This window comes from Gossypium raimondii, chromosome 13 (assembly GCF_025698545.1).
Source record: "Gossypium raimondii isolate GPD5lz chromosome 13, ASM2569854v1, whole genome shotgun sequence".
In the NCBI taxonomy this organism is placed as follows: Eukaryota; Viridiplantae; Streptophyta; class Magnoliopsida; order Malvales; family Malvaceae; genus Gossypium; species Gossypium raimondii.
The window spans coordinates 16,132,810-16,147,732 of record NC_068577.1 but is presented as its reverse complement, the minus strand read 5'-3'; the positions used below and the strand labels follow the sequence as shown (position 1 = coordinate 16,147,732).

The 14,923-nt window shown below is 32.0% G+C and overlaps 1 non-coding gene across 1 annotated transcript; it reads right to left on the bottom strand.

Moving 5' to 3' along the window:
• Nucleotides 1-1,317: 1,317 nt before the first annotated feature.
• LOC128036494 (small nucleolar RNA R71) lies at nucleotides 1,318-1,424 on the bottom strand. The gene has a single exon (XR_008193289.1). It is a non-coding gene; the product is annotated as a small nucleolar RNA R71 (small nucleolar RNA).
• Nucleotides 1,425-14,923: the final 13,499 nt, after the last annotated feature.

Sequence of the window (14,923 nt, the reverse complement as noted above, 5' to 3'; positions counted from 1 at the left end):
TCATTTTTCCAACTAAAAGAATTTATGTATTTCATGTACTAAAATATATTTGAATGCATTAGAATTAGTTGATCAATCTTGATCAGATGATAATTAATGGACATGATAATTAGAAGGTGCTTGCTTAATTTAAATCCTGATTCGATTAAATTAATGGTTCGTAATAACTCGGGAGAGCTCTATTACCTTGCATAACTTTAAGTTTGTGTGATTAAATTGTTTCAAACTTGATTCATCTTTGTTACTTCACATAAATTCTAAGGAATCATTAGTTAAATATGGACATAGAAATATGCATGTTTTTCTATGTATAAGATTTTGAAATAAGTATAAGATTTTGAAAGAACTTATATTAGATTCCAAATTAATGAAAGATTGAGTTGCCGTGAATTTTTCTAGAAAATTGTTAAGCATGATGAAAAATTGAGTTGCCATGAACTTATATTTATGTTATTGTTGTTAACTCTTGAAAATTGCTGCTAAACCATCAACTTGCATTTCATTTCATTTGCATTTAGGTTAACTTGCATTAAGTTAATTAACTTAATTTCACACCTATCACTCAAAATTATTGTGTTTTTCTTAACCAACCTGTGGAGACGATAACTCTTTTTACTCACTTATTACTTGATAATGACTATGTACACTTGCACATTTCGTCACGAACCAAGTTTTTGGTGCCGTTGTCGGGGACTGTTAATTAAATCATTATTTTTAAAATTATTTCTTGCAATTTGTTTTTTTTATTATCTTTTTAGGTGTTTATGAACATAGATCGAATCATGAATTCACTCACTGTAGACCCTGAAATCGAGCGAACATTTAGACAAAGAATATGAGAAAGACTAGCTCAAAGACAAGCCACATAAATGGACATTGGAAGTCAAAATGATGTTCAAGGGAATGGAACCATTAATGCTCATAATCTAATCCTTATTATGGATGATAGGGATTGAGCTATAAGGTAGTACGTTGTGCCACTTTTTAATGAGCTTCATCTGGGAATTAGGAGGCCGGAGATCGAGGCACTATAGTTTGAACTAAAGCTTGTTATGTTTCAGATTCTTCAAACAATAGACCGATTTAGAGGAATGCCTATAGGATATCCAAATCTTCACCTTCGGTTGTTCATAGAGGTGAGCGATTCCTTCAAGATAGCCGGTGTAACTGAAGACACATTGAGGTTGAAGTTGTTTCAGCACTCATTGCAAGATTGAGCACGGGCATGATTTAATTCATTTCCACCCAATTCAATTTCTACTTGGCAAGAATTAGCAGAATGCTTTCTGGTAAAGTATTTCCCTAGAAAAAATGCTAAGTTACGGAATGAGATTACAAATTTTCAACAAATGGATGAGGAATCCTTATACGAGGCATGGGAAAGACTCAAAGAGTTATTACGCTAATACCCTCACCACAGGATTCCACATTGCATTCAACTAGAGACATTTTATAATGATCTCAATGCACACATAAGGTTTTTGGTGGATGTTTCTGTGAATGGTGCTCTCTTATCTAAGTCTTATAATGAGGCTTAGGAAATCATCGAGAGAATAACCAATGGCTGACAAATCGAGTAGCTTTAGGAAGACGAGTAGCCAAAGTGCATGAAGTAGATGCCCTCATTTCTTTCTCAACTCAGGTATCTTCCATCTCTTCAATGTTGAAACAGTTTACTACTAACGGTTTAAATCTTGTTGCAGATCAGCCACTTAGTCACTTTGACATTATTTCATGTGTATATTGTGAGGACAGACATTCTTTCAAGAATTGTCCATGAAACCCCAAGTCGGTTTATTATGTAGGGAATCAAAACTAGAATAGAAGTAAACTAGGACCACAGTCCAACTTCTATAATCCTTTATGGAAAACCCATCCAAACTTTTGTTGGAATAACCAAAGAGCTAGACCGAACAACAATTACATGCATCATAGATCAAATCAACCTCAAAGGTTCAATCAACAAGTTTAGAAAACACCACAAGTTGGATCATCTAACAGTTTTGAGAATTTGTTGAAGGCGTACATGGCGAAAAATGACACCTTAATCCAAATCCAAGTAGAAACACTGAAAATTTTGGAGAACCAAATGGGTTAGTTAGCTACAAAGATTCGTAATAGTCGACAAGGAGCCTTGCCAAGTGACATAGAAAATCCAAGAAATATGGGTAAGGAACACTACAAGGTAGTTATTTTACGAAGCGAAAGGACTTTGGAACCCAAGGGAGTGGAGGTTGAAGATGAACCTTCCAAAAAAGGGGAAAGTCAACCAATAGTTGAAATTCCTAAACCAGAAAAGCCATATGCTACTAATTCTAAAGTGGTAAAATCTAAACTAGTGAATTCTGATAAGCTAACCCCTTTGTTAGATACAGATACAATATCTCAGAAAAGTTGTCTAATCCAAGCTAAACTTCCATCACCTCTGTGTCCTCAAAGACTCCAACAACATACGCAACAACAGGATACTCAATTTAGGAGAATTTTGGATGTATTGAAACAGTTACGTATCAACATTCCATTGGTGGAAGCTTTGGAGTAAATGTCAAACTATGCGAGAGCTATGAGGGAATTTCTATCTAAGAAGAGAAGGTTTGGAGAATTCAAAACTATAGCCCTTACTGCATAATGCAGTTTTTTTTAGAACAGGTTGCCTTATAAGTTGAAGGATCCAGAAAGTTTCACCATACCTTGCAATATTAGAGAATCCTATTATGGTAAGGCTTTGTGCAAATTGGGTTCGAGTATCAACTTGATGCCTATGTCTATGTTCAAATGATTATGTGTTGGTAAGGCTAGACTGACTACTGTTACACTCCAATTAGAAGATAGATCTTTAGAGCATCCGGAAGGCAAAATTGAGGATTTATTGGTACGTGTTGATAAATTCATATTTCCAACTGACTTTATTATCTTAGATTTTGAAGCAGATAAAAAAAGTACCAATCATCCTAGGAAGGCCTTTCTTGGCAACTGGTAGGATGACAATCGATGTATAGAAAGGTGAACTCACCATGCGAGTTCAAGATGAACAGGTGACCTTTAATGTACTCGAGGCCATAGGATCTCCTTATGAAGTTAAAGATTGTTCTGCTGTCTCCAAGGCAGATCCACTGGTTCCTACAAAATAAGAATTCAATGATCTGTTGAAAGATATTTCATTTGACTCTCCACATCAAGATGAGGATGATACATGTTTGGCCTTACTGGAAACTAACCTGAAAGGATTCAGTTTAAAAGTTCAGTTCGAATCATTAGAACTATCAGCATATGAGTACATGCAACCTAACACATCAAGAGAAGAGCCACTCAAGTTAGAATTAACGGTTTTGAAAAGGCACGAGAAGGGTATCGAGTGGACCATTGCAAATATTCGAGGTAATACTCCTTTTTGTACTCATAGGTTATTAGATACTGAAAAGGGATCTATCGAGGCATAGAAGATTTTGATCCAAGCTAGGGCATTTGTTCCTGGGAAAATCAAATCTCAGTGGCTAAAAGAAAGGATCATTTATCCCATCTGTGATGTTCTGTGGGTAGGACTTGTAACCAAAGAAAGAAGGTATCACAGATAATGAGATAATTCCATTAATGACAATCATAGGTAGGCAAAATTGTGTGAATGAAAAAAATTTGAGCAAAGCAACGCAGAGACCATTCCTTACTGCTATTCCTTAATCAAATGCTGAACATAATTGTGGGGTAATATTATTTTTTCTTTCGAGATAGACACGATTGGTATGATAAATGGTCGTTTAACACAGCCTCCGTCAGTGACGATCATCAATGACATTGAGGGAGTTCTCTTCACTTTCTCTGTCGTTATTTTATTTTGAATTTTTTCCCTCATTTGAATAAATAGCATGCTTCGAAATTCTATTTCTTGAATTACTATGTAACAGCCCGATTTTAGATCTAGTCGGAATAGTGGTTTTGGGACCACAAATACGACGAGAAAAAATTTATTTTTTATTATATTTTTATGGTCTACAATTTCACAAAATTATTTCGTAAAAATTTCAATAAAAAATTTCGACGTTTGGACACTCAATTTAGCCAAAAGGACTAAATTATAAGAAGTGCAAAAGTTGAGTTCTAGAAGCTAGAGGTGTTAAATTGCTATGACATATTAAATTGGAGGTCCTTAAATGTTAATTAGACCATTGGTTAACTTCTTGGACAAAAATGGACAGGAGATAAGTGAAATAGGAACTTTTTAAGTTGGGGGCATTTTGGTCACTTAGTAATTAAAAGAATTAAAAAGGCCAAAATAGCCAAAAATTTGTCCATCTTCAAGATAAGGCTGAATTTAGCAAGGGGAGAAGCCATAGTTAGGGTTTTCAACCTTCCAAGCTCCATGGTAAGTGATTCTAAGCCCCGTTTTTAATGTTCTTTACGTATTTGGAGTCCCGGTAACTTGTTTTAGCTATTTCTACAATAATTTAACCTAGGGTTTATATTTCGAAAAATACCCATAGGTGAAATGTGTTTATTTTGATGTTTTATGGAATAATATAAAGCTAGAAATTATGTTAAACAACTTTTTCTAAGCGATTTTAAGTGAAAACGAGTAAAACGACACAATTGGTAAAAATACCTAATGTTCATAAATAAGTGTTAGAGTAGGAATTCGATGCTGCCATAGAAGGGAAAAATGTTCAGTATGCCATAAAAAATAAGAATAAGAGATGAAGTTTAATTTCCGAGCTTTGGGGTAAAAGTGTAAATATGCAAAAGTTTAGGGGCAAAATTGTAATTTTTCAAAAGTTTGAGTTAAGGACTGTTTTGATGAATGTGCATGTTAAATAAGTTAAATGTATCATTATAGTTCAAGAAAGAAGTGGAATCGACCTTGATCGGAGAAAAGAAAAGAAAAGATTAAAGACTAAATTGCTAAATTTCTATATTGTTGCACCAAACTAAGTTTGTATGTGAATTAATGCATTGTTTTAATGTTATTCAATATATTGTTGAGATTTTAGTGAATATAGATTAAATATTTGATGTAGATTATAAAAAAATGTGGTTAAGTTTGAGAAAGGTGGTAAAATGTTAAAAAAACAAGGTTTCCGATCGAACACTCGGAATAGACCGGAATACATTGGATAAAAAGGGGTCGCTAAGTGCTGATTCCCCGAATGATTGGTACTAAAGGTGTGCTGATTCTCCGTATCACTGAATTTAAAGGTGGTTGATAACTGTTGATTCCACCGTATCTTTGACTGTGAAAGGGGTTGCTGTGTGCTGATTCCCCGTATCACTGAATTTAATGTGGTTGCTAAGTGCTGAATCCACCGAGTAACGGATAATATTCTGAGTGTTCAACAGGGAAAGTGGAAAAGTGAATGTACGTAAGAAATGGACAAGATTATGTGAGGAATATTGGGTTTGATACTTAATCGACCCGTGTGTAAGATGGTATGAAATATCAGAACTATAAAAGAGTAAATTTAGAAATAAAACAGTTTTGAACAACAGCAGTTGTGCAATTTTGAAAAATCACGATAAATGGTGGAAATTGAATTAGAGGCTGAATAATATATGAAATTGAATCTAAATGAGTCTATTTTCACATGAAAGAAACAGAGCAAGCAAAAGAGTTATATATTTTGAAATATTTGAATTTTAGTGAGACAAGAATGAATTGATTTAGAAATCCTCTATTCCAAATTTGGAAAATCACCAAAAATTTTTAAAAAAAATTATGGATTGTATTATACATGCTTGAACTTCTCAACGAGTCTATTTTCAAGAGGAAGAAACAAGATCATTTTTTGAAATCTGTACAAAGAGTTAAGTAAATTTTAGTGAAGGGGGGTCAGAGCTGTCGAGCAGTGAAACAGGGGAAAGTTTAAAGAATAAACTGTACTAATTGGATAAAACAAAAATTCTAAAAATTTTATGGTAGGAAGATATGTGAGTCTAGTTTTGGGGAAAATTAATGGAACTTAATTTGGAGCTATGTAGCTCCAAATAAAAATAATTTAGTGACTATAACTCGACTAGACAACTTTAAATTTAAATATAAGTGGAAAGTGAAATTATGTATAACGCTATTTAAGCATGTTATATACATAAAGGATGTGGGATGGAGAGGAGGAGGAGGATAATAAAATGTATGAATGAATTGTGTATAAATGGTCATATGCACGATTATAATCGGTAAATGTTAAATTGAATGGTAAATACGTATTGGTATGAAGGAGCTATTGCGATATTAAAAAGCAAATGATCAACTGTTTAAGAAAATTAGTCATGATATATATATGTGTGATAATAATGATGTATGGATGATTATATTATTGAGTTGCATTGATTAATTCGGTTTAGATGATGGAAATGTCAAGAACATTTGTCTTTGATATGTGATGATCATGTAATGCCATGAAAATTTGTTTAATTGTGTGGTTTAAAATGTATTTATATTTTGTTATATAACTTATTTTGTAATATATTTGACAAATGATAAAAATTAATTCAGTTACTATGTGAGGTGAATTGTGGTTTGTGAAGCATATCTATATTCGGCAATAATGGATAAAATACATTTATGTCATGGGTGAATGGTTAAACACTTGGGTTAGTATAAAGTGTATATTTAGTAAGGTTTGTTGGAAAAGAAATAACAGGCTTTGGTTTATATCGAATAGAGAAAATTTGTACTCTCTTTGTGGCTAATTTTGTTAACTATATGGGAGATGAATGGTTAATGTATGTATGTGACAATTAGCTTACCAGATAGTGAACTATTGATATACTACAATAGTTAAAAAGGAAAATTTGACGATATGAGAATATGTAATGATACGGATCAATTCAGGTACTCAGGACGAATTCAACAAATAAGTGAAAATTTATAAATTCATACGATGAGGAAGTAAAAGATTGTGAGCATTTTTAGCCAAGTAAACCCTAATTAACGACCCAAGAATAACAATTGGAAAGTTTTAATTTGGATAAAATTTTATAACTCGGATTAATATGTCTATAAGTGTATTTATTCTGGTAATGCCTCGTACCCTATTCCAGCGTTGATACGGGTAACAGGTGTTACAATGTGACATCACCAGATTTGGCCCTAATGTTTAGGCTGGGTTTGGGGTGTTACATTGAGTGGTAGTCGGTTCTCGGACCAAACGTAGCATATGTGAGTCTAGCTATACATGCCATGTTATTACTCGTGATGATGTGATATCTTCGGGCTCTAACGAAATTGTCTTGTTAAGACAGAGATGATTTTCAATCGAGCTATTTTCGATAATGCTGAAAATGATATTGAGATGAATGAAATATGCTCACGTTATGTTGGAATTTGGAAAGGTAAGAATAAAAATTCGTGATATGTACATTTTCATGTATGAAAAGAGATGGTCATAAGTTAAAAAAAAAAGTTTATGTTGTGATAAGCTCATCCAAGTATGTTGGTGATTATATGATGCTATGTGCTCAACATATTTGATTAAGTGAATATGATAAGCGAATTTACTTAAATAGATGGAATATGTGTTTATGTACATCTGCTTGAATAAGTGAAATCAATACGTTCATATGATAGAATCTTATGTTTAATTGTTAAATTAAAGATAATAAGATATTTTGTTTTATGTTTTTACTATTAAACCATGAATATTATAATAGCATGAAAATTGAATTGGAAGATTAAATTGAGTAGAACGCAAGAATGAGTAATTTCGTTCAGTGATATGTAATGAATCGACAAAAAAGACCATGGTTGGACCATGACAACATGTGATATGTGATTTCCGTATAAGACCATATATGAGATATGGCATTGGTGTGATATGTGCTACTGTGTAAGACCATAGCTGGGCTATGGCATCAATATGTAAACATGTGTAAGACCATAGTTGGACTATGGCATAGAGAAAACGAAGTACTCAATTCTGTAAGACGTTCTCTAATTGAATAAATGTCGGTAAGAAAAATGGAAGCTAAGTATTGGAATTTAATTAGAAATTAATATTGAGCTCGAGTAAGTAAATTCATTGTGTGAAATTGTGGGTGAGAGAAAATATTCATAATACATAGATGTGTTAATTTGCTTGGAATGAATTACGTGGTTATGATGGTATTACATTGATGATGAATGCAAAGTCATATATATATGTATTTATGAGAGCAAGTTAAAAGCTTTATGACCTCAACATCACCCCTCATTAGTATTATTTTATGACTAAAATTATCTTGATGAGATAGATATGTTTTCAATTGAGTTAATTACGACAAGATAGAAATAAAAACTTAAATGTTTGAGTGAAAATGTATTGATTATGAGTTGAAACTCATAAAGGTATAGATCAAAGAATATAACATTTTGTTATTGCTAATGTTATAATTATACGAGCATATGAGTTATGATATTTGGATTATGATGCTATATAGAAATTTCGATTGTGAATTAGTGATTTGAGTTGACATATGAATTATGTGTTGAGAACAAAAGTGATTAAAAGCAAATGTTTATTAAATGCTTTAAGAATGTGAAATTAGTAATGACTTGGCTATTTGTGATAGTATGTGTTATGCGCATTTATGTGTAAGATAAATTTGAGGCTTTACTACACTCACCTCCCATATCAATAAAATGTTACAATAAAATTTGTGAGATTTTGGTTGAATAAGCTTACGAGTGTAGTGTTACAGAAATTTGTGTACGAGAGATTAATAATGTGGTCGAAAAAGTGAATGAATTAGCAAATGAAGACAATATAAAAAGAGAGAAATATTGGATAGTTCTGAAAACTACTCAGATTATGCAAAGTTACTGTCACAAAAGAAGTTAAATCCGATTAAATAATTTATTCAGGTATGTTATTTAAAGAAAAAAAATTAACCGGAAGCTTTTCTGGATCGATTTCTGTTAGTAAAGAGATGATGTGAAAATTTTGATGACAGAATTAGACAATTGAGTAATGTTTTTATTATAATAATAGCTGAGTACAGTAGCTATAATGGGTAATTACTATGAATCATTTTAGACATTCTGTGTGTACAATTATCCTCAAAAGTATATGTGACTGTTTAGTTTCAAATAGAATTCTTATTGTATGAGAACATTAGCTAAACATATAAATATATGAAAGAATTATTGGTTTGTTTGGGTTATGTTCGACACCGCCATGTCTTTTATGGTATTTTTTCCCTTGTATAAATATGAAAGTTGAAGGTAAAGTCTGAGTGAGGCTAATATTTTATTTCCACTGGCTATTGTTCTGTTGAATATATGTGAAGATTATATTGCTTCTATTACTTTGGATTTTAATATCTATGAGAGACATTGAGAGACATTGATCTTTTAGACATCTTTTGGGATATCATCGGAATTGATATCATTTTATATGATGGTTGTGGCTTTTGTATAATGATATGTCTGGGTTATATGAGTTTGAATATATCTACCGGACTTGAAATAAAATTTGAGTGTATATGTATAGATTGAGGTTTAATCTAGAAGAAGAATTTGTATTCTTGAAGACTTGTTACAGAATTATATCTATCATAATGATTCTAATTGAGGAATATTGAGGTAAATTAAAGTTAATCTGATTGTTGAAGCTTTCTTTTGCACGAAAATATTGTCAACTGAAACATCATTTATGATTCAGCCTAAGTTGAATAAAGAGTTAGTGATTATCAACATACGTTATTGAACTGTTTGAAGAGTGTTCTAGTGAAAGAGTGTACAGAGGTATTTTGTGATTTTTATAGTTAAAACTGCAGGAAAAGAGTTATGTAACATATTTGATAACTATAGGAGTTTAAAATGTTTAGTGTCAGTGCAAAATCTAAAGTTCTGTCTGAATTTGATATGTATTGAGTGGAAGCAGATCATTAATCTACTTTTTCATAAGATTTTCGGGGACGAAAATCCCTAAAGAGGGGGAGAGTTGTAACAGCTCGATTTTAGATCTAGTCAAAACAGTGGTTTCGGGACCACAAATTTGACGAGGAAAAATTTATTTTTTATTATATTTTTATGGTCTACAATTTCATGGAATGGTTTTGTAAAAATTTCGTTCAAAAATTTCGACGTTTGGGCACTCAATTTAGCCAAAAGGACTAAATTGTAAAAAGTGCAAAAGTTGAGTTTTAGAAGCTAGAGGTGTTAAATTGCTATGAAATTTTAAATTGGAGGTCCTTAAATGGTAATTAGACCATTGGTTAACTTGTTGGACAAAAATGGACAAGAGATAAGTGAAATAGAATTTTTTTTTAAGTTGGGGGCATTTTGGTCATTTAGTAATTAAAAGAATTAAAAAGGCCAAAATAGCCAAAAATTTGTCCATCTTCAAGCTAAGGCCGAATTTAGCAAGGGGAGAAGCCATAGTTAGGGTTTTCAAGCTTCCAAGCTCCATGGTAAGTGATTCTAAGCCTCGTTTTTAATGTTCTTTACGTTTTTGGAATCCTAGTAACTTGTTTTAGCTATTTCTAGCAATAATATAACCTAGGGTTTATATTTGGAAAAATACCCATAGGTGAAATGTGTTTATTTTGATGTTTTATGGTAGAATATAAAGCTATAAATTATGTTAAACAACTTTTGGTAAGTGATTTTAAGTGAAAATGAGTAAAACGACATAATCGGTAAAAATACCTAATGTTCATAAATAAGTGTTAGAGTGGGAATTTGATGTTTCCATAGAAGGGAAAAATGTTCAGTGTGCCATAAAACATAAGAATAAGAGATGGATTTTAATTTCCGAGCTTTGGGGCAAAAGTGTAAATATGCAAAAGTTTAGGGGTAAAATTGTAATTTTACCAAAGTTTGAGTTAAGAACTGTTTTGATGAATGTGCATGTTAAATAAGTTAAATGTGTTATTATAGTTCAAGAAAGAAGTGGAATCGACCTTGATCTATGAAAAGAAAAGATTAAAGACTAAATTGCTAAATTTCTATATTGTTGCACCAAAGTAAGTTTGTATGTGAATTAATGCATTGTTTTAATGTTATTAAATATATTGTTGAGATTTTAGTGAATATAGATTAAATATTTGGTGTAGATTATAAAAAAAATGTGGGTAAGTTTGAGAAAGATGGTAAAATGTTAAAAAAGGTTTCCTATTGAACACTCAGAATAGACCGTAATACATTGGATAAAAAGGGGTCGCTAAGTGCAGATTCCCCAAGGGCTTGCTAAGTGCTGATTTGACTGTATATTTGATTTTGAAAGGGGTTGCTATGTGCTGATTCCCCTTATCACTGAATATAAAGGTGGTTGCTTAGTGTTGATTCCATCGTATATTTGATTGTGAAAGGGGTTGCTATGTGCTGATTCCTCGTATAACTGAATATAAAGGTGGCTGCTAAGTGCTGATTCTACCGTATCTTTGATTGTGAAAGGGGTTACTATGTGCTGATTCTCCGTATCACTGAATTTAAGGTGGTTGCTAAGTGTTGAATCCACCGAGTAACGGATAATATTCTCAGTGTTCAACAGGGAAAGTGGAAAAGTGAACGTACAAAAGAAATGGACAAGATTATGTGAGGAATATTGGGTTTGATACTTAATCGACCCATGTGTAAGATGGTATGAAATATCAGAACTATAAAAGACTAAATTTAGAAATAAAATAGTTTTAAACAATAGCAGTTGTGAAACTTTGAAAAATCACCATAAATGGTGGAAATTGAATTAGAGGCTGAATAATATATGAAATTGAATCTGAATGATTTTATTTTCATATGAAAGAAACAGAGCAATTAAAAGAGTTATATATTTTGAAATATTTGAATTTTAGTGAGACAGGGTTGAATTGATTTCGAAATCCCATGTTACAAATTTGGAAAATCACCAAAAATTGTAAAAAAATAATTATGGATTGTATTATACATTCTTGAACTTCTTAATGAGTCTATTTTCAAGAGGAAGAAACAAAAACATCTATTGTATTCTGTACAAAGAGTTAAATAAATTTTAGTGAAGAGGGCTCAGAGCTATCGAGCAGTGAAACATTGGAAAGTTTAAAGAATAAACTGTACTAATTGGATAAACAAAAAATTCTAAAAATTTTATGGTAAGAAGATATGTGAGTCTAGTTTTTGGGAAAATTAATGGAATTTAATTTTGAGCTCTGTAGCTCCAGATAAAAATAATTTAGTGACTATAACTTGACTAGATAGCTTTAAATTTAAATATAAGTGGATAGTGAAATTATGTATAATGCTATTTAAGCATGTTATATACATAAAGGATGTGGGATGCAGAGGAGGAGGAGGATAATAAAATGTATGAATGAATTGTGTATAAATGGTCATATGCCCGATTATAATTGGTAAATGTTAAATTGAATGGTAAATACGTATTGGTAATGAAGGAGCTATTGCGGTATTGAAAAGCAAATGATCAAATGTTTAAGAAAATTAGTCATGATATATATATATATGTGATAATAATGATGTATGGATGATTATATTATTGAGTTGCATTGATTAATTCGGTTTAGGTGATGTAAATGTCAAGAACATTTGTCTTTGATATATGATGATCATGTAATGCCATGAAAATTTGTTTAATTGTGTGGTTTAAAATGTATCTATATTTTGTTATATAACTTATTTTTAATCTATTTGACAAATAATAAAAATTAATTTGGTTACTATGTGAGGTGAATTATGATTTGTGAAGCATATTTATATTCGACAATAATGGATAAAATACATTTATGTCATGGGTGAATGGTTAAACACTTGGGTTAGTATAAAGTGTATATTTAGTAAGGTCTGTTGCATAAGAAATAATAGGCTTTGGTTTATATCGAATAGAGAATATTTGTACTATCTTTGTGGCTAATTTTGTTAGCTGTATGGGAGATGAATGGTTAATGTATGTATGTGACAATTAGCTTACCAGATAGTGAACTATTGATAGACTACAATAGTTGAAAAGGAAAATTTGACGATATGAGAATATGTAAGGATACAGATCAATTCAGGTACTCAGGACGAATTCAACAAGTAAGTGAAAATTTATAAATTCATACGACGAGGAAGTGAATGATTGTGAGTATATTTAGCCAAGTAAACCCTAATTAACGACACAAGAATAACAATTTGAAAGTTTTAATTTGGATAAAATTTTATAACTCGGATTAATATGTCCATAAGTGTATTTATTCTGGTAATGCCTCGTACCCTATTCCAGCGTTGATACGGGTAAGAGGTGTTACAATGTGACATACTACATTAAATTAATTCTGTCTAAGGAGATTGAAACTTAAGCGGGAGCATTTGTGACTCCTCCAACCTTTCCTGAGAATTTAATTTGATGTAAGTTTTCAACAAGAAACTTTTTAAGTTGCCAAAAAGGAATTTTTTATTTTCATTTTCAATTTTAATCTTATTATTTTATGTTCAATAAGAGGGTCAAGTTGGCCCAAATACTAATTAATTTATTACTAATCAGTTTATTTTTTTGGTTTAGTTTAATTTTTTCAATACAAGAAATAATTGCAATTTGGGCTCGAGGCCCAGAAGAGTAAAGAACAGGAAAATACCTGCATTTTTTCCGCCATAAATCTTCCCTTCCCTTAAATACTTGTCACCCACTCTTCTTTCTTTTCCCTCTATACTTTGCTGCCCAAGTAATTACTTTAGCAAAAATTTTGCTGAAAGTTTTCCCTAATCTACTACCATATAAACCCCTTACCACCACCATATTTTCCACAACACCTAAACAATTAACATTCACCCTAAACCTACATTCTTTTCTTTCTCTTTGTCGTTGGCCTCAAATCCCAAAAGCTTCTTCCCAATTTCTCTTTCTTGTCGCATAACCATACTATCTCTGTCGTAGAAAACCTTTTTGCCCCAGCAAATGTCGCTACCTACCCAGTTTGCCATCACAATCTTTTTGTCATTGCAACCTTTTTGCTATCATAAACCCTAGCCACCATAACCGCCTTACTGATTACTTTCTTTCCCTAAATCCTTGCTAATTCATCATGTCCCGAAAGAGAACGAGATCTTCAAAGAATTTTTTTGAAAATTTAATTATGATTCAAGATGAAGAAGCAAGGGAGAGATTTGATTCCATCTTCAAAAATGAAGCCATGATGCTGAAAAAAGGTTTCAATTTTGAGAGTAATGACAAGATGATTGTACCTTTTTCAATTCGAAAAATAATTCAGGCCTTAAATTGAAATCAATTTTTTGATGCACGATCACTAGTTGAAGCAAAATTAGTATCAGAGTTCTATGCCAATCTTACCATGCCAGATGCTTCTAAAGTTCTTATTCGTAAAAAGAAGGTACCCCTTACTTCTAAATTCATTAATGATTTGTTTAATCTTCCTGGTGTTGAAGAAGATGAGTACTCTGCCATGATGAAAAATATCAATTGGGATTTTCTTCAAAAAGTACATAATGCAGTTACAAATCTAGGACCCAATAAATTATAAGAAAATACGGTAGTCAGTCTTGCCAAAAGGAATACCTAAAACCAATGGCTAAGGTATGGTTCTACTTTGTTCGATATAGCTTCATGCCTATCTCTCTTAGTTCCACCATCTCGATGGAACGAATACTTTTGTTGTATGCAATTATGACAGATAAGTCTATCAATGTTAGGAAAATTATTCTCAGAGAAATCCAAGTGATGCGAGCCCAAGTCAAATGAAAAGCAAACCTGAAGGGTCGGTACGCTCAAGGTTGCATAATAAGACATGATCTTGAAAGGTTAGTTGAGAATAATAAACAGTTGAACCAGATCAAGTTAATGAACTGAACAAACCATAATTTGATGAGTCATCTACCAAATATGAACCAGAAGCCAACTCAGTAAACAAAACAGAAAAAGTAGATCTGAAAGTGAACCAAACAGCCCTGAACCGAGAGTGGAACCAAATATTACTGAACCAGTTGTGCCAAGTGTTAATCCTGAGTTGACCATTTCGATAACCACTT